At 44.4% G+C, this 24833-nt stretch overlaps 1 protein-coding gene across 4 annotated transcripts in view; it reads right to left on the bottom strand.

The window, feature by feature from the left end:
* The window catches only part of ZNF521 (zinc finger protein 521), a 520341-nt gene that overhangs the window by 292776 nt on the left and 202732 nt on the right, over positions 1–24833 (bottom strand). The window lies entirely within an intron of this gene.

Raw genomic sequence — 24833 nt, 5'->3', positions numbered from 1 at the left:
TAATTTGTATATTGTTATATGAAATTGTTTAACAACATTCAACATTGGTCATTAATATTTATTAAGGTTTAGCTTTACATTTAGGTTCCCTTTTAATTTTCGGCATATCGGTTGGGTTCCAGGCCATGAGAACCCTACCAATCGCTAAAAAAAACCCTAAAAACTCACACAGCCCAGGCGACAGAAGCATTGACTTCTCAGAATACAGACTGTCACTGATCTAAATAAAAGGACACACATATATATATAAAGTTCTAAAGCTTTAGGTACTTTTAGAAGGTTGTTACAAAGTTGGTAAGTCAACAACTATCCCATATCTTACTGATCGCTGGGAGTCCGACTATTGGGACCCTCACTGATCCCAAAAACAGGCCTGTGCAGAGCCTCATTTGAATGGAGAGGAGGTTCAGCATGCTGACCATCACTCCATTAATTGTCTATAGCTCTATGGGAGGGTAATAATTTACCAAAATGGAACAACCCCCTTAAATCCTTGATAACCAAGTAATTTGTATGCTTTCAATATTTCCTCCCGTTCTTCAATGGTATGGTAAAAAGAAACAGTATATTTTTAGGCTGTGACATGGCTATAAAAATTGCAAATCTGTGTTTAGTATATAGGTTAAATAATTTTATATTTTGTTTAGGGTGAACCTTTAGAGCAGGGGTGGGGAACCTCCGGCCCGCGGGCCGCATGCGGCCCGCCATGACCTTTTATGTGGCCCCCGGGCAGATTCCCGGGGGAGGCAGTGCTGGTGCTGTCACCGCGGTTTGCTGCCGCCGGCCCTTTAAATCCACACATTGCTGTTTGTGCTGCAATGTGTTCTCCCGTCGGCCAGTGCCAATTGCCAATGGGCGGGTCCACAGCAGCCTCACAGCTTCCTGCCTTGTGTGTCCGCCCCCTGCCCTCCGGAGATCAGTGCCTGCCTTCTCCTTCTGATGCAGTGTCCGGCTCCTGCACTCCGGTGATGTGAATGCAATGCTGCTGTGAGTCCAGCGCCGACCCTCTGCTGCTATATGCCCTGCCCAATGCTTTGTGCCTCCCCACACCAGTTCTGTAAACCCTCTCCCCCAGAGTTGCATGAAACTCTCAGCGCAGTGTGGCCCCCAATGTCCTGTGTGCACCCCTCCCCCAGTCCTGTGTGCAGCCCCCCAATGTCCTGTGTGCAGCCCATCACCCAGTAGTCCTGTTTGCACCCCCCCAATCCTGTGTGCACCCCTCCCCCAGTCCTGTGTGCACCCCCCCAGTCCTGTGTGCACCCCCCCAGTCCTGTGTGCACCCCCCCAGTCCTGTGTGCACCCCCCAGTCGTGTGTGTGTGCAGGCCCCCCAGTGATGTCTGTGCAGGCCCCCCAGTGATGTCTGTGCAGGCCCCCCAGTGATGTCTGTGCAGCCCCCCCCCCCAGTGATGTCTGTGCCTCCCCCCCAGTGATGTCTGTGCCTCCCCCCCAGTGATGTCTGTGCCTCCCCCACAGCGGTGTCTGTGCCTTCCCCACAGCGGTGTCTGTGCCTTCCCCACAGCGGTGTCTGTGCCTTCCCCACAGCGGTGTCTGTGCCTTCCCCACAGCGGTGTCTGTGCCTTCCCCACAGCGGTGTCTGTGCCTTTCCCACAGCGGTGTCTGTGCCTTCCCCACAGTGATGTCTGTGCCTTCCCCACAGTGGTGTCTGTGCCTTCCCCACAGTGGTGTCTGTGCCTTCCCCACAGTGGTGTCTGTGCCTTCCCCACAGCGGTGTCTGTCCCTTCCCCACAGCGGTGTCTGTGCCCCCAGCCCCGCGTGTGGTGTCTGTGCCCCCAGCCCCGCGTGTGGTGTCTGTGCCCCCAGCCCCGCGTGTGGTGTCTGTGCCCCCAGCCCCGCGTGTGGTGTCTGTGCCCCCAGCCCCGCGTGTGGTGTCTGTGCCCCCAGCCCCATGCCCCCAGTTAATTAATTGCTTCACCCAATATAGCAGGGTCATTTAAACATTGATAATTTTGTGCGGCCCCCGAAGGTTGGTAGAAATTTCCAAATGGCCCCCGACAGAAAAAAGGTTCCCCACCCCTGGTTTAGAGAATATGTGATACCAAATAGGTTTGCTTTTTATTTATTGTTAAATAGAGAAAAGAGGGATGATTTGAATGTTCATATATTTTTTATGTTTTGAAAAACTTTAGAAACATTTTTTTTTTCAATTTACTTTTTAACCCACCTATGGGGAATTAAACTTTTGATTTCATGTTCATAAATTGTGATACTGTTAAATGGCAATATACAGTCAAAATGACATTTTCATGTGAAGTGCTGATATCTGCTGAATATGATGCAGCCTCAGTTCCTGAGCTTGCTCTATATATGCAGAACCGATTTAGGACGTACTATCAGGTCCTAGATCAAAAAAGGGTTCATATTCTAAAAATAGTAAATTCATAATATGGTAAAATGACCTCAACCTGAAAGAAAACAAGCCATCATATGTCTATGTTGATGGAAAAGTAAACATGTTACAACTCTTGGAATAAGGGCAGGAGAAAATAAAAATGCAAAACTAAAAAATGCCTGGGTCAGTAATGGATTAAGGTTTTTCCGTCCTAGTGTCCTAGAGGTCCCAAAAGCCTCACTACCACCTGAGATGACAACAGCGTTATAAATAGCAGCAGTAGAATGGATGCAAAATTTGCATTAGGGAGGGAGAGAAGCTTCAAACTATGTTTTAACCTCATTTATCTACTTTAGGCCTAAGACACATGGCATGAAAATCGAACTGAGTGGAATGCGATAAAACATCGCATACCACTAGGACCAGTATTAGCCTATGTGTCAGCACCCTTGAGCGATTATTTTCTCGGCCCCAATCGGACTGCTGCGATTGTAATGCGAGCCTATTTCACCCATTCAAGTCTATGGGGCGAGAGAAAGATCACACTGCACTCGCAGCACACCGGTGTACTGCGAGTGCAGGGCGAGAATGGCAATAGCCGGCTACGGAGGAGAGAGGGAGATAAATCACTCCCCTCCTCCTCAGTGCTGGCCCGCCCCTCCTCAGCACTGGCCCGCCCCTCCTCAGTGGCGGCCCGCCCCCCGCAGCTGAGGTCCAATTGCATGTTCGGACCTCAGTCACAGTGACACTCGCATGACACTCGGCTCCCGCTGTGCTGCCAGCGTGAATCGAGTGTCATGCGAAGATCGTATTAGTCCCCATGTGGCCCTGGCCTTACTGTAGAAAACGTACTGGAAACATGAATACAGGGACAATGTGCAGTCAGGGAAAATATACAAACAAGTGCGTAAGACCCAACAGTGCCTCCAACTATCAATGGCTCTTAGTATTGGTCTTCTCTTCCCATATGAGACCCTCCAGGCTTTAGGGTCTCAATGTCACTGCAGTCCCTGCACCTACTATGGGGATGTTCCTGACAAACACTATGTAATAAATGTAATAAGAAAATATTAATTCCTAATTTTCCCAAAAGTTCTACTTTATGCTGTAATCAGATTTGGGATGAAAACACTGTGGGTGGGTTGGCTCAGCCAATTATTTTTTTTAGAAATAAAAAAACTGCCTCCTATTACATAGAAGAGCAGTACTAGAGGAAAAGTGCAGTGCACACAAACGTGCATTGTGGTCAAGTTCAAGAGGTTCCTCAACATTTCTTCCTTTCTCCATCTACATTAACATGTTGAACTTCCTTAGGAAAGTAGGCATGGTACTTTCAAGTGACACAGACAAAGCAGAAAACCGGAAACAGGAACACTGATAAGCGAATATGAATAAACCTTGAAGATTTATTAACAAAAGTTCCACATGATGATGGCCAGTTAGCAGAAACCGATATGCACACGTTAACATATCTAGGTGTATGAAATAGATCATTTGAAGATCAGATTTGAATAATTATCTTCTATTTTCTCTTGTCGTTGAGGCTTATAGCTCTAAGAGTGGCCATGCACATTAGATTCATGGTGGCAGAATCGACTCTTCTCCAACGGAAAATGTCAGGAAAAAAGGGTGGCGCATTCTAAAGTGGAAAACTTTATCTATTGTATTATAGCTTTAGGGAAATAGTGCGTGGTCTTAAAGGAACCTGTCACAGATTTGGCAACCATAAGCTGCAACCACCACCAGTGAGCCCTTATATACAGCATTCTAGAATACCATATATAAGAGCCCAGACCGCACTGTATAACATAAAAAACACTTTTATAATACTCACCTAGGGGGCGGTCGGGCCGATGGGTGTCGCTTCTCTCCGGTCTGATGCATCCTCTCTGCTGCGATCTCCGTCCTTCTTCTACCCAGCCCAGTATGGATGAAGTGTCCTACGTCATCCACACAGGCTGGCATTGCGGTCCTGTGCGGTGCACTTTGATCTGCCCTGCTGACGGCAGATCAAAGTACTGTAATGTGTAGAGCGAGGAAAGGTTAAAGACCGCCCGCGCATACGCACTACAATACTTTGATCTGCCCTGAGCAGGGCAGATCAAAGAGCGCCTGCGCAGGACTTCAAAGTCGGCCAGTGTGGATGACGTAGGATGCGTCATGCACATGGGTCTTAGAAGAAGGAGGATGGCAATCACTGCAGAGAGGAGGCGCTGGAGAGCAGCAACACCCATCGGACCGGACCGTCCCCCTAGGTAAGTATAATAAAAGTGTTTTTTACATTCTACACAGCGGCTTTGGCTCTTCTATACAGCATTCTAAAATGCTGTATAAAAGAGTCAATGGGTGGTACCTGCGGCTTATAGTTGCCAAATGTGCTCATAGGTTCCCTTTAAGAAGACAGGGATCAATCTGAATGCAAAGCTCCCAAGCTCTGTTAGAAAACTAAAACAGCCACCAATGGGTGGCTATGAGCTCTTCCACTTTTGCTTTGTACTAGCTTTCATAAATATCTAATAATAATTAGAGATGAGCAGATTGTTTTGCACAACCCTGGTACAAAGACCAGGTCAGTGCCCTCTGGCTACGGAAAGGACATGCGCAAATTTCAGGATCTTCTGGGAGTTCATCTGTGTTGAGTGGGTGCAGCACAAAGGTGACATCTCACCAGCCCGGCTAATAAGCAGGGATCATGGAGGGTAAGGAGATTCACTCAGCACCGGTCCATCGCCTATACCGTGAACCTGATATACACAAAGTGATCCATTCATCTCTATTTCTAATCAATATTAATGTTCATTTACATTGGCAGATACTTGGGATTGCACATTCCCATTATCGGCATTTCTAAACTAGCAGCCAATCATGTGACAAATGAGCGAACAACTCGTTTGTGAGGTGAAATGATTTTTAAGCATGCAGCACATCGTCCTGTGTAAACTTCCGAGAACAATCATACTGTGCACATGGAAGTGCGTTTGGCCAGTCTAAACAGGCTCTTAAACGACCTCTAATTGGCTTGCATGTAGACGATTGGCAGTGTAAGTGCAATCAAAAGGTATAAAGCCTGCTTTACACGTTGCAATTAGTTGTACAATCGCATTTGCGATGTGACACGCCCAGGTTGCATACGGGATCTTATGAGATTGCACGTAGGTCGTTCATTTGCTGTCACACGAGCGTTATTAGTCTATGTTAAATTGATCAATTTTGTGTGTGATCCTTTAGATCATGTGTTCTGTGACGTATGCATTGGGCACCTTTTTTTTTTTTTATTTATTGACTTGACAAGCGTGTGTAATGCGTAGGGATCCGTTTTTACTATGTCATCTGCCATTCAGCTCTGCTACATGGCCGCTGACAGCAGACACAGACAGCCATGTAGCAGAGCTGAATGGCAGATGACAGCAGACACAGACAGAGCCGCACTGTCAGAATGAACTCGGGTGAACCTCACCCGACTTCATTGTCATGCTGCGGCTCTGTCTGTGTCGCGTCCTGATTAGCGGTCACCCCTGAACCCTCCCCAACCACACCTATTGCCAATCCATATCATACGCATAAATAGCCTGGGTCTCAGCTTCCCATACACGGTAAGTTTTTTAACTGCATGAGAGGACACACACAAGCTAGGGACCCCAACGTAGAGAAATACTTTGGCGTAGTGTTGGGGCTCTATTGCATTGATCAATTCAGTAGCTAAATTTCTCTTGATTCATAGGTTCATGGCAGTAATGCAGATTCCATTTTTCACATTTTCACTCTTACATATAGCTATTGGATTTTTCAAGTCAGTATTCACACAGCAGTTTCTGCTATTTCATGTATTCCCCTTACATAGTCACTGGTGTGCATACCTTATCTCCCCTTATTGTCAGCTACGGGCTGCCAATAACTCCTTATTACCCCGATTTGCCAAAGCACCAGGGCAAATCGGGAAGAGCCGGGTACAGTCCCAGAACTGTCGCATATAATGTATGCGGCAATTCTGGGCGGCTGCTGGCTGATATTGTTAGGCTGGGGGGCTCCCCATAACGTGGAGCTCCCCATCCTGAGAATACCAGCCTTCAGCCGTATGGCTTTATCTGGCTGGTATTAAAATTGGGTGGGACCGCACGCCGTTTTTTTTAATTATTTAATTATTTATTTCACTACACAGTATAGACACGCCCACCGGCTGCTGTGATTGGGTGCAGTGTGACACCTGTCACTCAGCGTGGGGGCGTGTCTCACTGTAACCAATCATAGGCGCCGGTGGGCGGGGATAGCAGGGAATACGAGATTGTTTAATGGGCGGCCGGCTTTTTCAAAACAGTAAAAGCCGCCGGAGCAGTGTGAACGCCGTGCAGCGCCGGGGATCGGGGATCGGTGAGTATATGAGAGAGGGGGATAGACTGACATGGACAGAGAGTGAGGGACAGAGATAGTGATCGACTGACAGAGATTAGTGAATGACAGACATTGTGAGGCGCTTCAGAACGCAGCTTTTCAGCTGCGCTCTGAAGCGGACCTTTTTTAAGCTGCGGTGCAGAGCGCACACCTGCGCACATAGCCACAGACATCAAAATCGTATGAGGGATGTCACACGTTACAATTCACTAGGTTCGTGCAACAAAACGCTCAATTCTAGACAAAGATACGATGTGTTTGCAATCAACGGTTTTGCGTTCAATCCTGATCGCACGTAGATGTCACACGCGGATACCTCACAAACGCTGCCGGATGTGCGTCACTTACAACTTGATCCCAACGACGGATTGTGAGATATATTGAAGCGTGTGTAGCGGGCTTAAGAACACTCAGTCTTTTTGTTGCGTTTTTAAATCTGAGCAGAAAATCCCACGTTTTTCATGAGTTTTGAATTTTTGAAGAGGATTTAGAGATTTTCTGCTCTAAAAAATCCTTCAGAAACCACGTGCACACATTGTGTATTTGGTCAGGTTTTTTACCTCAGTATTTGTAGCCAAAACCCAGAGTGGAACAGTCAGAGGAAAAGTAGAATAGAAACACGGACATCACTTCTGTATTTTTATCCACTCCTGGTTTTGACTTACAAATACTGAGCTAAAAACTTCCCCAAATACTCAACATGTGCACGTGGCTTACACAAGACTGAAAAAACCTTTAATTCTATTACATAGTTATAATGATGATTTATTATTTGACATCATTTTACATTACTAAATGTATACTAAAGCAAATGAACACACTGCATTATCTCAGATATTTTAGTTTAGGTCTTCTTTATTGTTGTTTTTCTTCCTTTGATCATTGTGCTATTGTTTGTATTTTCCCTGTGAGTCACCTCTTCCTGAAGGTTGTGTGCCTTTCTTATAATCCATGTGTGATATCACATTTACTGGCATCTCGCTGTTTCAAAATCACAAGCAATAGATATGATATATACTTGAAAAGACACATATGGTTGTGGCAAACTGTTTTATTTATTTACACCTCACCAGTTAAAAGATATCTGTCACCAAGGTTTTTGTTATCTCATATGAAAGCATCATAATGTAGAGACATAGACCCTGAAACCAACAATGTATCACTTAAGCTGGGTTCACACATAACAACAGCGACAACGACGTCGGTGTTACGTCACCATTTCCTGTGACGTTACAGCGACCTCAGATGATCGCTAGTAAGCTGTCAAACATGTAATTTTAAGCAGCTACGGAGCAGCGATCATAGCGACCTCGACGGTCGTTGTGCGGTGTCACATGCGTTGCTATGCGACGACTCAGACCTTGACAGAGGCGTGGTGTTTACCCCTAGACATGTTTTGCGTTGCCTCTTTTCACACCCCTCTGTTCCGATTGGTGATCGCTACAGCGCCTTTGTGTTGCCTTTTTTCACGCCCCTCTATTCCGATTGGTGATCACTACAGCGGCGCCTGATTGGGTGACCGTGCCAAACAAAGGAAGACACAGTAGTGCTTTCATTCATTCTACCTGAGCTTTTTCAACACGTAGTTTGACTCTACTACGTGGAACAAAGAATGGAACTTAAAGAATGAAATCACTGTAACGCCTTCGGCAAGGTACCCAATCGGAACGCTGTTGTAACCACCAATCGGAGTCATAGGGGCGTTGCAAAATACACCGTAAAAACACGCCCTTGTCCTGTCTTCAGTCCTACATCACTGCATTCAGCGTCGTCGTGACCGTCGCTGCTGCGGTGTCAAACACAAGGATGCTGAGCTTATCATCATGGCGCAGCGGGATAGCAGCGATCAAAAAATGACCTGGAATATTCAGGAGCGAGCAGCGATTTCGCAGTAGGGGTCTGATCGTTGTTATGTGTCACACACAGCGACGTTGCTGTTGAGGTCATTGCTACGTCACAGAAAATGGCAACTTAGCAGCGATGTCGTTGTCGTCGTCGCTGTGTGTGACACCACCTTTAGTTTACAGGGTGCAGTAGTTGTGATACAATCAGAGTTCTTAGATGTAGGAGAGTTTAGAGAGCTAGCCCTGCCCATACCACAGATTTCTGTGAACATTGTATATGGACAGTAATGTGAGATCTAATCCAGGCAGTGATAATCTCCAGCTGATAAAACACTCATTGCATTAAAATAACAGTACACATCCCTGAAATCAGTGTCTCAGCCCTACCTCATGCTTTCCTCTGGTTGCATAGCAAAAACTTGCTGACAGATTCCCTTTTATATGAAACATACTTTGTTTTAGTAACATTTATCCATGGAACCAGGGGAGCAACGATCACGGTCGCAGACGGAGCATCCATGACTGGGCCCATGCGAAAGGGGGGGCCTGATGATGCCAGTGGCAATTTCAACTGGATTTGTGTTTGAAGATGCACATTCTGGTGAAATAGCAGCACAGTGACCCACAATCTGAGGCCCACAGCTGACATTGGTATGCCAGTCACAGAGTGGCGCATAGCAGTGACATCATGTAGTGCCCACAACATGCATGCTGAAGCCAGCAGCTGGCCTCTGTGCTGGGTATAGCAGAGGACACCATGCTTCATGGGAGCAGGGAAAGGCTTTTTTAAAATGTCAGATAACAGCGGTAGAGCAAGGAACATTATTACAGGAAGGGTCCAGGAAAGCGAAAATTAGACCATAAATTAGAAATGGGCCCTGGATAGGGGACTGGATGGGGACATTGTACCAGGGGGGACATTATACCAGGAAGGGACCTAGGATGGGGGAAATTATTATATTATGGAGGACAAGGCTTACAGTACAGACCAAAAGTTTGGACACACCTTCTCATTCAAAGAGTTTTCTTTATTTTAATGACTAAAAATTGTAGATTCACATTGAAGACATCAAAACTATGAATGAAAACATGTGGAATGAAATACTTAAAAAAGTGTGAAACAACTGAAAATATGTCTTATATTCTAGGTTCTTCAAAATAGCCACCTTTTGCTTTGATTACTACTTTGCACACTCTTGGAATACTCTTGAGCTTCAAGAAGTAGTCACCAGAAATGGTTTTCCAACAGTCTTGACGGAGTTCCCAGAAATGCTTAGCACTTGTTGGCCCTTTTGCCTTCACTCTGTGGTCCAACTCACCCCAAACCACCATCTCGATTGGGTTCAGGACTGGTGACTGTGGAGGCCAGGTCATCTGGCGTAGCACCCCATCACTCTCCTTCTTAGTCAAATAGCCCTTACACAGCCTGGAGGTGTGTTTGGGGTCAATGTCCTGTTGAAAAATAAATGATGGTCCAACTAAACGCAAACCGGATGGAATAGCACGCCGCTGCAAGATGCTGTGGTAGGCATGCTGGTTTAGTATGCCTTCAATTTTTAATAAATCCCCAACAGTGTCACCAGCAAAGCACCCCCACACCATCACACCACCTCCTCCATGCTTCTCGGTGGGAACCAGGCATGTAGAGTCCATCTGTTCACCTTTTCTACAAAGACACGGTGGTTGGATCCAAAGATCTCAAATTTGGACTCATCAGACCAAAGCACAGATTTCCACTGGTCTAATGTCCATTCCTCGTGTTCTTTAGCCCAAACAAGTCTCTTCTGCTTGTTGCCTGTCCTTAGCAGTGGTTTTCTAGCAGCTATTTTACCATGAAGGCCTGCTGCACAAAGTCTCCTCTTAATAGTTGTTCTAGAGATGAGAAGGTGTGTCCAAACTTTTGGTCTGTACTGTATCTCTTTATAGTATTTAGAACTCTACAAGGGCTCATACGAATTAACAACATGCAGGTTAGGAACCAGGTCCAAATTTGCAAGGGGTTCCATCGGATTCTAGTTATGCCACTGAATGGAACTTATAATCTAATTTCCTAAACCAGGGGTTGGCTATACATTACTGAAATGTAGCATGAAGCAAGTGGATAATAAAAGGGGTTTAGTTGCAACAACAATTTGGTAAAAATACAATGTCCATAAGATATGAGAAATAAGTAGTGAAATTAACTGGAAGATCAACAGCAAGTCAAGTCTTAGGGTACCTTCACACTTTAGCGATGCAGCAGCGATCCGACCAGCGATCTGACCTGATCAGGATCGCTGCTGCATCGCTACATGGTCGCTGGTAAGCTGTCAAACAGGCAGATCTCACCAGCGACTAGTGACCAGCCCCCAGCCAGCAGCGAAGTGCAAGCGACGCTGCGCTTGCACGGAGCCGGCGTCTAGAAGCTGCGGACACTGGTAACTAAGGTAAACATCGGGTATGGTTACCCGATGTTTACCTTAGTTACCATCTCACACCGCTTAACTTAGCGTGTGCAGGGAGCAGGAGCCGGCACTGGCAGCGTGAGAGCTGCAGAGGCTGGTAACAAAGGTAAATATCGGGTAACCACCTTGGTTACCCAATGTTTACCTTGATTACAGCTTACCGCAGGCTGTCAGACGCCGGCTCCTGCTCCCTTCACATTCAGGATTGTTGCTCTCTCGCTGTCACACACAGCGATGTGTGCTTATCAGTGGGAGAGCAACAATAAAAAAACGAACCAGCACTGTGTGTAACGAGCAGCGATCTCACAGCAGGGGCCAGATCGCTGCTCAGTGTCACACACAGCGAGATCGCTAATGAGGTCACAAAAAACGTGACTAAGCAGCGATCTCAGTAGCGATCTCGCTGTGTGTGAAGTACCCCTTATTGACTGTGATCAGTACTTAACCTTACTTATGACCTTGTTGTTGAAGGTTGTGAAATCCCAAGGCATTGTTCTAAAATTAACAAGAAAGCCATCCCAGTAGTATGGACAGCGTAATAAACAGTATACTATTGTCTATATTTTGAGGCTATGTTCATACCGTGTTTTACTCTCACATCAGTGGCTCCATTGGGGCTTACGTCTTATGTCTTGAGAAATGGGATTCGGGCATATGTGCTGACTGGGCCATTGACCATAATGATGCCGCCATAGTCACTGTTTACTCTGTTGCATTTTGGCGGTATCTGCCATTTTGAAATGGTCTCTAAGATGTGATCGACTGCATTTTGGCGCTTGCCTCAAATAGGCGAATACAGCCAAAAACATCCGTCAGCTCATATGCCCCGAACTCCATTTTCCAGAGCTTCAGACCTAGGTTCAGATGAAATCACGGTTGTGAGGGGAAAAATGCAATGTGAACCTGGTCTAAGAGTTTCAGGCTCTCACATAACTCTGGCCAAGTAAAGTATAACTGTTCACTCAAACACACAAACATTATTTTTAATACATAAGGATACATGTGTATATTACCTCAAAAAGAATATAAAACATATATTACTTAATATAATACATATAGTAAGAGTTGCTAAGAGAAGGTGTACAGTATATTTTAATTATTATTTAAAAGGTATATCTAAGATATTTTTTTAAAAAAAAGTGCCTAAGCACTAACAGGCAGGTACTTGCTACCTACCCGCCTGTTGTGCCTGGCGCTGTTCTTCGCCAACAGAGAGTGGTCCCAGACTGCTCCAGCCGACTATTCAGCTGCTTCCACTGATGTCACATCAACAGTGAGGCGGCTTCTATTCCGCTCTGCTCGGTAGCCAGGACGGGACAGTTGACGTCTGGCTTACTGACAGTCGGCTCCCCCAGTTAGGCAGTGGGGAGCCGGCTATCAGTCAGCATGGCGTCAGCTGTCCAGCCCCGTCTACGGAACAGATTAGAAAGAAGCCTCTGCTCTGTGTATGAAGGCATGGTATAGCCGGAACGCGCGGTCTGTGAACGGCGCCGGGAACAAAAGGCAGGTAAATAGCAAACCTGCCTGTTAGTACTTAGGCACATTTTTTTTTTTTTTTTTTTTAAAGTACCAGATATACCAATGGTTATAAGTAGAAAAACTACATCATATGGGAGTTAGGGTCAGCACACACGGCAAGTAAAATGGGGTGAGTGAAATATGATAAAAAATCGCATTCCACTAAGACCAATATTACTCTATGGGGCAGCTCCCATGAGCGATTATTTTCTCAGTCCTAATCGGACCGAGAAAAGTCACAGCATGCTGCGAGTGGAATGTGATCTTGTTCCACTCGCACCCATACAAGTCTTTGAGGTAAGAGAAACATCGCATTGCTCTCGCATTACACCGATGTAACGCGAGAGCAGTGCAATTCTCGCATCAGTCAGAAACGGAGGAGATAGGGAGATAAATCCCTCCCTCCACTCCCCTCCGCAACTGAGGTCTGATCGCACGATCGGACCACAGTTGCAAGACACTCGGCTCCTGCTGTGATGCAAGCGTGAGACGAGTGTCATGCGAGGACTCGCACAAATCCCCGTGTGGTCTCAGCTTTAAAAAGAGGAAAGCCAGATTGTTTATCTCAAACGCATACAAATAAATGGTGAGAGAGAACTGTGTACATACTGTACATGTCTATCCCTCCATTCAGTCCGCAGCTGGATAACTGGTCACTTTGTTTGGTAGATCAAAGGTTAGAGGGTCCCCATTATTTAATGGAGGCAATCAAAGATGTGTGATCTTGAACTATCAAGCAATTATTTTATACAATGTGAATATCCATAGGAATATACAAAGTTTTCACAGTAATGAAATACTAAAGGCTCTTTAAGTTTGTCAGCGGCAACCTACTTTGTTAATAAATTACTAAAGACCAATGAATGGATTTGCAAACAAATAAAATGTGCATTTTGATGTGCCCTAATATTTCTAAAGCCCATTGAATATGAATACAGAAGTAAAGTACATCCATGTTGGAAAAACCTTAAAAAGTATTGATCGGCTGGTCTTTCAATAATCTGGAAAGAATTAGCCAGGTATTCTATACCAGTCACATCAACGTAAAAATATGATATTCCTAAGATGAAAGACAGGACCGGTATGAACTGTGTAAACAGTAATGAAGCCTACGTTCCTTTAAGGTAGAAAGATTTTACTAGAATCTTTACTTATCCACAGGAAACAGATGAGGATTCATTCCTTTCCTGCATCAAGAAACTGATGACAACACCATCTCACTATCAATGCCAGATGGCAGCCTTCTAACTCTGTGAAAACAACCAAACTTCACTCCTGGAGCCATGCCCATTACAACAATTCCTTTTATTACATGTTGGAAATGGCAGGATTTGGGGGGATTTATTAATGCTCTCACACAAAACGTTATATGAAGGGGGCTCCTCTCGATGTGTAATCCAAAGCAACAGATCTCATTGCTGCAACCAACTGCTGTCAGGAAGCTAGAAGAAAGAATATTGCGCTAACATGCTGTTATTACTAGTAGAAAAAAAATCTGCACTCCACAAGGCAGAACCATGATTTACTTATATTAGCTGGGCACATAACAGCAGGCACTCCTGTAATCACAATGTTAACCACTTATGCACCGTGACACGTCATACTGGTTCAGCACTAAAACTTGGAAAATGAATGCAATTTTCCCACCCATGTGCACGCCAGCGACTTGTAACTTTCTTTCCTTCATTTCCTTTGCATGACACTGAAGAGGTTTATACAAAGTGATTGCATATTTCATGCCAGTTCTGTCGCAAAACCCCAATCAAGCCTGGTTGGAATTTTCCTACATGTTCTTTCGCTTAGCATCGCTGTGAATATTCTTCTGATGTCTGAAGCCAGGGGTGTAACTACTACAATAGGTGCAGGGTTACAATCGCACACGAACCCTAACGCTTAGGGAGCCCCAAAAGTCATTTTGGCCCATATGAAAGACCAATGCTTTTAAAAGGAACCTGTCACATTGGAATGGCTCCCCCCACACTGACCGAATACTCGCTCAGCATTACAGGAGGCTGCCAGTCAGTGCGGGGGGCGCAGTAACACCCGCCATTCTTGATACAGAGAATGAACCCACACCCGCACCACCCCAGTGACTGAAACCAAAACACTACCGGGGAGAAATAATGTTATTTTCATCCCGGTGTTTGAAGTGCAGGCACCGGGCAGATTCAGAAGGTTATTAATCTGCAGATTAACCCTATATCTGCAGGTTAATAGCATTTTTTCATTCCCTTTAAAAAATTGCTATTGGGGTCCATGAGCTTCAAATTAAGCCAATGTCTGGAGCCAAATGGCAACAAACAGTAGCAACAAAAAGTTTGCATTTTTTAAGTGTATCTGGTTGTTGTGATACCATTTTCTTGGTGATGAATTGAAAGTGCATGAAGTTGTCATCATCCAAGATCTTAATTTCATCCAAAATGCTTTTGAATATAGGTATGGTCATTTAAAGTTTTGCATATACTATTTATTGATCCCAGCATAGAGAGTAATTCATTGTTTACAATGCCAGAACTGAAATTTTGTTGCATTAATTACTGCACCACACTGACGGGGCATTGAAGCCACTAGGGTATTCAAGACATCTTGAGGGATCTTGCTCCATTCCATTTGCAAATCTGCAAACAATTCATCTTTATTGCTATGGGTACGGGCCTTAACTCGTCACCCTAACTCATCCCAAAGCTGCTCTATAGGGTTTAAATCAGGTGATTGGCTTGGCCACTGTATCAGGCGAACATTTTTCTTTGCTAACCAATTTTTTACCTAACTGGATGTGTGCTTAGGATCATTGTCTTGCTGGCCCTGGTATTTTTAGGCTGGCAAGGGCCCAATGACCATGAACCTTTCCTGACTGAAAATTTCAGCCCCCAGCTGTCTGCTTTAACTTGTCTGATTATAAAAAATGAGGGGGACTTCACGTTTTGTATTTTTTATATTAATTTATTTATAGGTCCAAGCGTCGGATGTGCTTTTAGTGCTCGCTCATCACTAATCAACACAAGTTTTGAAGCAAAATAGTTATAATTTTCACTTATTAAGGCAATGGAAGTTTTTACTGAAAATTTTGCAAGACGCCTCAGGAAACTTGGAACGACACATGGCCGATGTAGTGCCAGCATCTGTACAGAGATGCCGACTTACCCACCATCCCAGCGGGGTCGCGTCTGCCCCCAGCCATCCACGTGCTGCTTACTTCCCTTCCCGGGCCCTATATATGCTGCACAGGGTTCCTGGGAGTACACCTAAGATGCGTGCGCATTCCGTCCCTCCTCTTAAAGGGACGGTTTGCTATTTTCAGGGAATTACTCTCAGCCTATGGCTCAGAGACACAGTATATTTAAGGCATCCTCACATTAGGGGAGGTGCCTGCTCAACATCTTTAGTTAGTCAATCACTATGAGACCTTGCTAGCTGTCAGGTCCTGAGCTACTATCCCATTAACACTGTGTCCGTTTCCAGTACATGCCTTCCCATACCTGTATATCCCTCCGTGCCCACCATTCCTGTCCGTACCTGCCTGGACAGGCTGCCTCAGTCTCCTAACCTGTACCCGTCTATACCTGAGTCTGTCACCTGTCCTGGGGTTAGCTGCCAAAGTCCCGGACATTGCGCTGGGAGTGGTACCTGGCATCTGTCTTGCAGTGGGTGCTTAGTTAAGCCCCTCTCACTAAAGCTCGGGTCCCCCTTGTGGTCCAGTGGGTCAACTAATCCCGCTCGCTGCCCCTACACTGGCCACGAGCGTTACAGTCGGTTACTTATATTAGTGCATTCAAATGTGACAATCATAGATTTAACATAAACTATAAAGCTGCATTTTTATTTTTTGAGTGAAGAATCGGAAGAGCGAGAGCACCTATAATAGAATTGGTATTCTACATGGAGAAATAGTCAATGAGAAACTGAAAACTCCATTTTGATTTTTTAAAGCCTCCTCCTATGTGATGCTGACATAAATCCGCTCCCTTGCAGCACTCAATATATGCTGCTTAGTGTAAATGTGTTTTCTGTGTCACTGTAAGAACACTGCATTTCAGATGAAAGCACTTAACTCTGCAATGTAAATTTTTAATTTTTCCCAAGCAGTTCAGTTACTTCACACTAACGGGTTCTGAGAGGGTTTTCAATTCTGCTCATTAGAAATAAACTGTATATTTATTTCTTAAGATTTATCTGGAAAGTCTATTTAAGGATGCCAATCTGTATGTTTAGCGTGTGCAGATGTTTTTTTGGAAAGGCTCTGTATTCACAGCGTTTCACCATTTCCATAAAGCACATTAAAAACAAGTGTGTGAACACTCACAGATGAAAGTATCTAACACTCCTGAGATTTCCAGTGGAAAGAGCTGGCTGACTTTTCTCCGAGCAGACAGGAATGCCCGTGATTTTGAGGCCTGAGTAAATAAAAGAGGTCCTTATTTCCTAATTTTGCTGGCTAGCCATACTGCAGCAGTCTCTGTGCTGCTGCCAAAGGGGATACAAAAACTGGAACTACACCCAGCAGCTAAAGAACTGTCTTTGTTAGCAAGCCAGACTTTCCTGACCATCTTCTGGCAATAAAACCGCCATATCCTGCAAGAAAGACCTCCATCTAGAGTTTGATCATTCTCTAGTCTGTCTAATAGGACTACACAACAGATTTTGCCTGTGCTGTTCTGGAAGAGGACAGCTGGAAACACAGTTAGTGGCAGCACAACACCTGTTCAGTCAGATTTATGGCAAAAAACGCTCGATAACAGTTTAAACTGCAAAAATACTGTATACCACAGGAGATATCCAGTATACAGATACTAAAACGCATTATTGCCATCCTGTGACAGCCAATACATGTAGTTTGGGCATCCGCATGCTGTTCAGATGATGCTTCCACTGACCAGATATAAGTAAAAACAAGAAGAATCAACAAACTGCAACATAAAGATGAGAATATAAAAATATGGTGCTATTTTAGTTAGAATTAGGGCTAGTTCAGACATGCGCATTATACGAACCTGTGCTAGCGAGTATATATCGGACAGCACACTGACCAGTGTAAGTCAGAAGGGCTGTTTAGATAAAGGGTACTTTACACGCTACAATATCGGTACCGATATAGCTAGCGAGCGTACCCGCCCCCGTCGGTTGTGAGTCACGGGCAAATCGCTGCCCGTGGCGCACAACAACGTTAACACCCGTGACACGGACTTACCTTCCCTGCGACGTCGCTCTGGCTAGCGATCCGCCTCCTTTCTAAGGGGGCGGTTCGTTTGGCGTCACAGCGTCGTCACACGGCAGCCGTCCAATAGCAGAGGAGGGGAGGAGATGAGCGTCCGGAACATCCCGCTCACCTTCTTCCTTCCTCATTGCCGGTGGATGCAGGTAAGGTGTCACACATAGCGATGGACAACATCGTCCTGCAGCAACAATATTTGGAAAAGGAGCGACGTGTCAACGAGCAACGATTTTTCACGTTTTTGCGCTCGTTGATCGTCACTCCTTGGTGTCACACGCTGCGATGTCGCTAACGGCGCCAAATGTGCGTCACTAGCGACGTGACCCTGACGATATATCGTTAGCGATGTTGCAGCGTGTAAAGCACCCTTAACAGTTTATTCACAAGGACCGAATGTCTATGTGATCAAAATCGCAGCATACACAATCTTCCATATTTCTATGGGCGCACAAAAATCAGATCCCATATGCACTATCCAAATCCGATGTATAGGGATACATTGTAACCCAATAAATTGTATTTGATCATGGAAAGTTTAACTGTTGTATCGAATTGGATGCCGCAAGGACGTAAGAAATGGACATGTGGATGACAATATGGATGAAAATCGTCTGAGTTTTTGGGATGAATCTTTTAGCCCGACACTTATTTCTGGCTTAGAACTACACAGTAGGTCAAATTCACACACAACCGAAAAGCCATATTGTGAACTCGAAACTTGGACCTTACTGACATCCAGATAAAATGGTGTGAGTATTACAAAATTAATTGATAGAAGAAAATATGCTACCCTGATATCTTCCATAATATGTTCGCTATAATTGGGATAGTGGCCTTTACAAGAAGAAACGTTATAATAAAAGTGAAGATGTCAAATTTATTGCGACTTTGCTCTTAACTAGAAAGCAAACAAGGTCGTTTTAGCACAGCCTGTCTAGGCTACAAGCGCTTAATGCGCACCAATCACCAGGATTTTCCTATGTAGATTAAAGCCAGTGCTATACTGGCACTATCAGGCTGATTCTATACATACCTTCAGTTGTCAGCTCCGGATGTATAGGTTTTGAAACACAAGCAAGTAAAGTTTGTAAAATCAGCAGCTTGTTCAGTGACAGCAGCGTCCGATCAGCTGATAGCTTGGGGGTATTCATAGTGATTACTTCCCCCTTTTATTTATGCTAATTCTATTATACAATTGTTTTACTTTGTGACTAAAAGGACCTGTGCTGATGTCATACCCATGTGACTAGAAGGGGGCGGGGCCTCAGCCAACATAGCTTATACCAGGAAGCAACATTTTTCTGTTGGCTGAGTTCCCGCCCCTTCTGGTCACATGGGTATGACATCAGCACAGGTCCTTTTAGTCACAAAGTAAAATGATTGCATAATCGAATTAGCATAAGCAACAGGGAAAGGTGATAACCATGAATACCCACCCCAGCTACCAGATGCTGTCACTGAACAAGCTGCTGATTTTACAAACTTTACTTGCTTGTGTTTCAAAACGTATACATCCTAGCTGACAACTAAAGGTATGTAGAGAATCAGCCTGATAGTGCCAGTATAGCGCTGGCTTTAGGTTATATAGAAAAATATTGATGATTGGTGCACCTTAAGAACTAATATAAATGGACTTGATTGGTTGGGATCTGTTGTAAAACCGGCTACAATAAACAGCCTGCATTCAGCTGTTGGAGTCGTTTGATTAGTTGGAATTAGTGATGAGTGAGCATCGGGTGCTCGGACTCATAACAAGCAGTTGGATGCTTGGATGGGCGCGACTAGAGTACCGAGTATAATGTAAGTCAATAGGGAACTAGAGCATTGTCCGAGAAAATCTTGCGGACAAATGCTCAAGTTTCCCATTGACTTCCATTATACTCAGTACACGAGTCAAGCCCATGGGAATGTCTGACTGTTCGTTACGAGTACCGAGCACCCGAGGACGGTACTGCTCGCTCATCACTAGTCATTACGAATACAGAGCACCCGAGCATGGTAGTGCTCACTCATCACTAGGTGTTACAATTACTGAGCACCTGAGCATGGTATTGCTCACTCACCACTAGTCGATATGAGTACGGACCACCCAAGCATGGTAGGGCTCCCTCATCACTAGTCGTTACGAGTACTAAGCACCCAAGAATGATAGTGCTCACTCATCACTAGTCGTTACGAGTACTGATCATCCGAACATGGTAGTGTTCGCTCATCACTAGTCGTTATGAGTACCGAGCACGCAAGCATGATAGTACTCGCTCATCACTAGTCATTACGAATACCGAGCACCTGCGTATGGTAGTGCTCACTCATCACTAGTCGTAACGAGTACTGAGCATGGTAGTGCTCACTTATCACTAGTCGTTACGAGTACTGAGCATCCGAGCATGGTAGTGCTCGCTCATCACTAGTCGTTACGAGTACCGAGCACGCAAGCATTGTAGTACTCGCTTATCACTAGTCATTACGAATACCGAGCACCCGTGCATGGTAGTGCTCACTCATTACTAGTCGTTACGAATACCGAGCACCCGAGCATGGTAGTGCTCACTCATCACTAGTCGTTACGAGTACTGAGCATGGTAGTGCTCACTCATCACTAGTCGTTACGAGTACCGAGCATGGTAGTGCTCACTTATCACTAGTCGTTACGAGTACTGAGCATCCGAGCATGGTAGTGCTCGCTCATCACTAGTCGTTACGAGTACCGAGCATGCAAGCATTGTAGTACTCGCTTATCACTAGTCATTACGAATACCAAGCACTCGAGCATGGTAGTGCTCACTCATCACCAGTTGTTACGAGTACCGAGCACCCAAGTATGGTAGTGCTCACTCATCACTAGTCGTTACGAGTACCCAGCACCCGAGCATGGTACTAGTAGTGATCTTTTACAGACATATCAATCACACTGTTCATGACACCATTAATTAAAGAGACTTTTTATTTAAAATATGTGTTAATCTACAAAAAGAAAATAGGAGCAGACTGGTTCCACATATTAATGCTTCCACACCCAAAACAATGAGTCGTCTCAGTGCCACCTTATATTATTGTGATAAGTGTCTAATCCAGTCATTATTCTATAAGCAGCTGCACTGCTCTGGAGCTTCATATAAAAATAATAAAACGCCAACGACTATGGAAGTTTAAAACTTATTTCTTCCATTTCCCTTGATAGGGTTTGTTGATATACTTTGCTACCTAAGCTAGATCTCGGAAATGGCAGGCCGGCCTCTTAACTGCCCTTCAGGGACTCCGTGTCATGTATGTGCAGTGCTGCACAGCAATTTTTACTTAAAATGTACCTGAATTTACAATAGATGTTTTCTAAGCATCTAAAACCAATTGATTTACAAATCCAGCACATCTAACATCAGGGGCATTTTCTTCTTCGTCTTGGAACCCACTGAGAGCAAGGCTTCTAGAAAATAGTTATCATTTCCCAAGATTTACTGTAGCTAAAAAACAGCAGTTTAAATGTCTACTGCTGTGCGTGCTGTAGGAGTAACCAGAAACAAAAATGAAAAGGGATGGGAGATATGTAAGGGATATTTAAGTGATTGAAACACCATAACTAGCAGCCATGTTCACCTGTCTGTGTCATATCACATTGCTATTCAGAGAGCTCCACGGACCTGCTTTCAGAAAGAAAACACGAAAATAACAATGAAGTCACTGAAAGCTAAAAACATACATAGATAACTATGGAAGATTATGGGTTTTTATTAATTAAAATAATATGCCAATATTAATATAAATTGGAATTAAAGGGAACCTGTCATATCCAGAAACGTTATTTATCTACATTTATGGTGGTAATCTGCAAGTAAATAGTAGTCTGCTCACCGGAGCATCAGCTACAGGGAGAAAATAAGGTTAAAGGGACTCTGTCACAAGGTTTTTGCTACCTCATCTGAGAGCAGCATTATGTAGGAAAACAGAGCTGATTCCGATGATGTATCACTTAGTTTAATGGGTGCAGCAGTTGTGACACAATCAGAGTTCTTAGATATAGCATGTAGCAGAGCTTAGAAAGCTAAAGCCACCCACACCACAGCGTTTTGTGTACATTGTATATTGACAGTGAGCTGCTTATCAGTGAAGGCGGGGTTGGACCAGATCTCACACAGGATCCAATCCGGGCAGAGGTAACTTCCTGCTTTCAAGGCTCATATTGAAACAACAACACACAGCCTAATAAGTGACACATCCCTCAAATCAGTATCTTAACCATTACCTCACGCTGCTCTCAGATTATGTAGCAAAAACCTGCTGACAGATTCCCTTTAATTTCCCCCTGCAGCTGCTCGCTTCCAGTCATCAGGGTGGTACAGGGGGCTTTTACAGTCACTGTTCACTATACAGTGACCCCAATTGTAATTAATTACTGACACATTGATTGACAACCTACTCTGCAGCGTGTGTGGCACTAGAGGTCCAGTCCTTGTGGCAGAGGATACCTACATACAGAAGGTTAAAGATAAGTAGATTCCAGCTGAGACACCGAAAACATAGTTTGAGGATGTAGTTGCTCATCAATGAGTACAATCCCTGTATTTTATAAATTGTTACCTATTTAACATTTCCAGTCTTAATCCAGATGATTGATATGTTCAGTTCTGCTGATTTCTGGAAGATATGTGCTCTAAAGCGGGCTTTACACGCTACGATATATCTAACGATATGTCGTCGGGGTCACGTCGTAAGTGACGCACATCCGGCCTCGTTTGACATATCGTAGCGTGTAACACAAATGAGCGACTGTGAACGAGCAGAAATACTCACCTTATCGTTGCTCGTTGACACGTCGCTCATTTTGAAAAAATCGAACGTCCTTCTGTGCTCCAGTTGTTCATCGTTCCTGAGGCAGCACACATCGCTCCGTGTGACACCCCGGGAACGATGAACTGCAGCTTACCTGCAGCCGCCAGCAATGCGGAAGGAAGGAGGTGGGCGGGATGTTTACGTAAAACCGTTCATCGCATATATGTCGTTCATTTCCTTAAAATTGCACGTTGGGTTGTTCAATGTTCCCGAGGCAGCACACATCCCGGGAACGATGAACAGATCTTACCTGCCTCCCGTGGCTCCCGCCGGCTATGCAGAAGGAAGGAGGTGGGTGGGATGTTTACGTCCCGCTCATCTCCGCCCCTCCGCTTCTATTGGCCAGCCGCTTAGTGACGTCGCGGTGACGCCGAACGTCCCTCCCCCTTCAGGAAGTGGATGTTCGCCGCCCACAGCGAGGTAGTTCGGGAGGTAAGTACGTGTGACTGGTGTTACCGACTTTCTGCGATACGGGCAACAAATTGTCCATGCCGCACAAACGATGGGGGCGGGTGCGATCGCAAATGCGATCGCATGATTAATTGCAGCGTGTAAAGCAGGCTTTAGGCATGAATGGTATGTGTAAACTTTACCCTTCTTGAACCTTTTAAGGCATTATTCTTAACTAATTGATAGCCACAATTTTTTTTCTTTTAATCAGATTTTATGAAAATGATGGAAGATTGGAGAAATTTACCTTTTATGAAAATCTCAACCTATAAATTAAGTATTTGGTTACTGAAATGCTTTCCATCCAGGATGTGTACAAAATACGTATATGAGGGATACACTGACGAGCAAAAGGGTAACAATGTTTTGAAGTTTAGACTCTCAAGCTCCATATCTCACCATCCTCTACAGTTTTAAGTGTGAGACTACCTTCATTTTATAGACATCTTGGCTATCATATAATTGACTTGTAACTATTTAATATTTGATTTGTTATGTAGATTTTTGACATGTCACTGCATTGTTACTGTTTTGCTTATAAAATTCAAAATTTTTATTTTTATTATTTAGTTAGTATTTTGAAAATCCAGCTTTGGTTTTCAACACTGCCTGAATCCTTCTGGTCATGCTCTCTATCAGATTCAAGCATCTCGACCAAAATCTGATCCCAGGTGTCTTCTACAAATTCCCAATGTTGGTGCATACAGGTCAACTCACTTGATTATGTGTATACAGCTTTTTTTCAACTCAACCAAGTGTTAAATTAGGTTGAGGTCTGGGTTGGGGACTGTGGGGGACAATCCAGCACCTCTATGTCATTGTCACTGAACCATTTCTTCAACAATCTTGACATGCTTAGAGTCATTGTGCTGCTGGAACACTATGTCGTCCTTTTCAAAAAGATAGTACGCAAGTGTACGAATCTACCTGTCTTGTGGGATACTCACATATAGCTCAGCATTGAGACCACCATCAATCCTGGTCATGTGTCCAATGCCTTTGGCTACATCATCAGACATCCTCCACTAAATTTGACAGTTCATTCAATTTCTCTGTCCGTTAGCCCCTTTTTCCCTTGCTTCTTCCAGTCCCATTTGCACTCATCAGAGCCTAGTCTATTGACTTTCATCGCATCGCTCTAAATCTTCTACTGTCCAGTTTTTGTACTTCTTTGCAAACTTGAGCCGACGCATCTTATGAAGATATTGAACTTGAGGCTTCCTTCCCTTTTTTTGGGATACCATTCTGTACCGTGCATCAAACAGCGCTAGTATGGACATATGTGATCTCACTATTACAAAGCATACAAGCCATTTCCATTGCCATGTTTGTCATGCCAGAACTGATAGACCTTGTGATGAGCTGACTTGTTGACACCAATATTTTGCTTGGATGTCCACATCTTGGCTTTTGAACGGATGGACGGACTTCATTTTGTATTCTTCCAACTGTCCTGGCACTCACATGATGCAGTCTGGCAATTTTCTTGGCTGAGAGACCGCTATCGATGAGCTGTATAATGTTGTTCCTCTATTCTTGGGAAATCTTTTTCATGGATGCTATTCAATCGAACCCATGACCTTTTGCTTGGGAATGAACCTAATAACACACTGAGCTATTAGGGAATGTGAGAACAGGTAATTTATACTATACAGGAAAAAAAATATTTTTCCACCACCAGGAGCAAAACAGTAACAATGCAGTGACATGACAAGACTCTGCATAACTAATCATATGCTAAATAGTTGCAACTTAAATTTATGTATCAGCTAGCTAAGATGATTGTCTATAAAATGAT

This window comes from Anomaloglossus baeobatrachus, chromosome 6 (assembly GCF_048569485.1).
Source record: "Anomaloglossus baeobatrachus isolate aAnoBae1 chromosome 6, aAnoBae1.hap1, whole genome shotgun sequence".
NCBI classification, from domain to species: domain Eukaryota; kingdom Metazoa; phylum Chordata; class Amphibia; order Anura; family Aromobatidae; genus Anomaloglossus; species Anomaloglossus baeobatrachus.
Note: the sequence above shows the minus strand (reverse complement) of the source record. Positions and strands in the feature narration are given on the sequence as shown.